This window comes from Balaenoptera ricei, chromosome 4 (assembly GCF_028023285.1).
Source record: "Balaenoptera ricei isolate mBalRic1 chromosome 4, mBalRic1.hap2, whole genome shotgun sequence".
NCBI lineage: Eukaryota > Metazoa > Chordata > Mammalia > Artiodactyla > Balaenopteridae > Balaenoptera > Balaenoptera ricei.
In genome coordinates this window covers 25,408,711-25,412,684 of record NC_082642.1, presented here as the reverse complement: position 1 = coordinate 25,412,684, position 3,974 = coordinate 25,408,711, and the positions used below count along the sequence as shown (strand labels likewise).

Sequence of the window (3,974 nt, the reverse complement as noted above, 5' to 3'; positions counted from 1 at the left end):
GTAATCAGACATATTTTAATGATTCATGCTTTCCCTTAGTTCCACCCAGCAAAAGAAGTTGTGCTGAAACCTCCAACAGAGTTGCCAGATCTCCCCCTCATTTTTGTGTTGAAAAGATACTGCCAAATCATATGATCATAACTGACTAGTATATGTGTATATATTATATGTGTGTATATATATATATATATTTTTTTTTTTTTTGCTACACGGCATGTGGGATCTTAGTTCCCCAACCAGGGATCAAACCCATGTCCCCTGCAGTGGAAGCACAGAGTCTTAACTAATGGGCCACCAGGTAAGTCCCATAACTGAATAGTATTAAAAGTCCACTATAAGCTCCTCAAACAGTGTTTCAACCTTGAAACCAGAAAAAAGATAGGGACAATTTTCCAAACACCAGAGCTCATGACAATAAAATTAGTCAATCTAATGAAAACTTACTTTTACCAAGTTAACACAATAATTTTGTAGACCAGTGTTCTGTAGACCACAATTAATGATCTTTTCCAGGGAAACATGCTGAAATGAAAATATTACAGCTTGCCCCATTAAAGATACATTGCTCTTTTGGAAGGCAGATCTAGATTTTAAATAGTGTTGCCCATTATAGAGTGGTCAAATGTGAAATAAAATGGACTGAGGCAAAGAATTGATGGCATTTGATGCTGGTTCATTGCACATGAATAAATGACTTCATTTCTCTGTTCCTCTCTCCTTTGCAGACTTCCAGATTTTCAGCTCCCACATACCAATTTCAAGCATTTCAGTTTCATCTTTACCATTTGGGCCTTAGCTATACTATTTATGGCTTAATATATTTTACAATGTTATCCTATCTTATATATGAACTCAGAAATGCTGGCTATAAATTTTCTAATATAAATTAAACTAAATATAGACTACTACTATCATAAAAAGTTGATATGTGCACTATCTAAAAATCACATGTGGCACATATGTATTTTAGGAACCACCTAAATAATTCAAGAGTCACTGAAAGTATTCAAGAGAGGTCCATTTGGTCTTCAGTGGGAGCTATATGTGCCAACCAAATGTATTAACTCATTTAAATCTCACTATACACCTATGAGGAGGATACTGTTTTATATACATTTTACAGATGTGTAAACTGAGACACAGAAAGACTTGCATGTCCTAGTCACAGAGCAGGCTCTACGGCTGACCAAGATTTCCACCATGACACACTGACTTCAGAGACTGTGCTCATAGCTATGATACAATAGTGCCCCTTGAGGTCTGTTTCCAGACCCAGACCAAGTTATCAGATGCACAGAGATTGCTTCCAGTACAACTACACCATTCTAACGTGCATTTTCATTATGTGCTCTTTAATCATCCTATATATACTCTTCCCTGAAGAGACTGTAACCTTTGGAGACCAATCGAGGAGTCAGCATTTGGAAAGGATTTGGCTAATCTGAGGTCTTGGAAAGCAGGTTGAGGTACCTTCAAGCCATAGGCCACCTATCAGACAATATACTTTCATCACATTATGTTACTCCCTGTGGTTCCTACTGATACCAAAATGCCACGCAAGTCTCAATTTGTCAACCATTCCTGAGCCCCTCATTTATGTCTGTCAGTTTGCTAATCAATGTGAAGGATACATGATTGCCCATTACCTATCACTGCCAAACTAACTACCCCAAAATTCAGTGGCTTAAAACAGGCAATTTATTTTGCCCACAATTTTATTGGTCAGGAATCCTGGAAGAACCTGGAGGGGCAGTTCACCTCTGATCCATGTCGCAGCAAGTAGGGTGGCAAGAACTAAAGGATCCACTTCCAAGATGGCTTCTTCACTTGGGGGTCTGACACTTGTGTTCCTTGGTCATCTTTTTCCTCCACATGGTATTTTATCCTCCAGGGCCTCTTTATATAGCTTGGGCTTTTAGCAGCATGGCGATCTAGGATAACTGCACATCTTACATGGTGTCTTGCTTCTATGAGGAAGGAAGCAGAAGTTGACAGGTCAGTTAAGAGTTATGCTCAGACTGGTATAGCATCACTTCTAACATACGCTGTTAAAAAAGAAAAAAAGAGAGCGAAAAAAAAACATACGCTGTTGTTCAAAAGTGTCATGGGCTCACCCAGATTCAAGGGGGTGGAAAAATATTCTACCTGCTGATGGGAGAGTATCAAGGTCATATAGTGAAAGAGCATGAGGGGGTGGGAGATATTATTGCTGTCATCTTTGGAACATACAGTCTTCCACACCTCAAAAAGATTTTACTCTAACTCACGGGTTCATCAATAAAAGTCCATGGATAAAATTTAGGAGGTCTGTGAACTTGGAAGGAAATAAATCATATTTTTATTTTCTCTAATCTCTAAACTTTAGCATTTCTATCCATTCTGAATGTAGGCACAAACTACAGTAGTTATAGCAATACCTGTGATTTTGTTACCAATAGAAATCACAGATATTTTTACAGCACATTCAGTTGGGTATCAGGGACCTGATCCTGGCCTGTGGTAGCTTCGATGGGGCCATCTCCCTACTGGCCTATACCAGGTTGAGCCAGTGGGAAGTGAAGAAGATCAATAATGCTCACACTGCTGGCTTCAAAACAGTGAGCTGGGCCCCTGCTGTCATGCCTGGAAGCTTCATAGACCAGCCATCTGGGCAGAAGTCCAACTACATCAAGAAATTTGCATCAGGCGGCTGTGACAACCTCATCAAATTGTGGAAGGAGGAGGAGAACGGCCAGTGGAAGGAAGAGCAGAAGTTGAAAGCACACAGTGACTGGGTTTGAGACATGGCCTGGGCCAGCTCCATTGGCCTGCCTACCAGCACCACTGCCAGCTGCTCCCAGGATGGTCGAGTGTTCATTTGTACCTGTGACGATGAACAGGCAATACATGGTCTCCCAAACTGTTGCACAAGTTCAATGATGTTGTATGGCATGTGAGCTTGTCCATCACAGCCAACATCCTGGCTGTCTCAGGTAGAGACAATAAAGTGACGCTGTGGAAGGAGTCAGTCAACTGGCAGTGGGTGTGCATCAGTGATGCCAACAAGGGCCAGGGTTCCATGTCCACTTCAGTCACAGAGCAGTGACTGAGAATGAGCAGTGACAAGACAGGCAGGGTCTGGCTCTCTACCTGCTGTCTCCAGGACTGCCCTTTCCTGGGCCAACTGACCACACAGCTGGGAGGAAGAACGCCCAGCTCCCACAATATCACTTGCTCCTGGGAGTCATAACAAATGCAACCAGATTCATCATCTACCTTAACATGATTTGATATGGTTTGTAACTTACTATCCAGCTGAATGAACTCTTGTTCAGAGGGAAAAACTACAAATGACCTTCAAATCTATTATTTTAAAATATTTTGGGTCATTTTAATGTAACTTTTAGGTGCAGGCATCATTTGTGGGGGCAGGGGGGTGTTTCCAAAGTATTTAAGTAAATTCACATTGCTTATAAACAACAAAAAAAGAATCCCTGGATGCTATAGCTTCAATTCTGAGAAAAAAATAATTATGAACTTAATATTATATATCCAGTAAACATGTCTATCAAATGAGAGGGAAAATTAAGTCACTTTCAGACTTGTAAAAATTCAGCAGTCTTATTCCTCATGCATCCTTTCAAGAAAATTACTTTTGAAGATATTCTTTAGCCAAAACAAGAGTAAAATTCAAGAAAGGTAAAGACTGGAGATCCAAGATAACTGGCTCCAATCCAGGACTAGGGTGACAGGAAGTCAAGATGACAGGTTGGCATCCATCCCAGAGAGCACCTGGTCCAGATTGAAATAAAAGTTCAGAGGGTTCTGGGAAATGTATCTTCAATAATTACATTGCATCCCTTACCATGAATAGAATATATTTAGGAAGATAGATAATATTAGTGACTTGATGAAGACACATGATTAAAAATTAAATTAAAATAAAGACACTTTGAAATCAATATTAACACAATCACAATAATGGAAACAATGTG

General features: G+C 40.0%; 1 pseudogene; it reads left to right on the top strand.

The window, feature by feature from the left end:
* The first annotated feature begins 286 nt into the window (after window positions 1–286).
* LOC132365133 (protein SEC13 homolog) lies at window positions 287–3,085 on the top strand (annotated as a pseudogene).
* The last annotated feature ends 889 nt before the right edge of the window (window positions 3,086–3,974 follow it).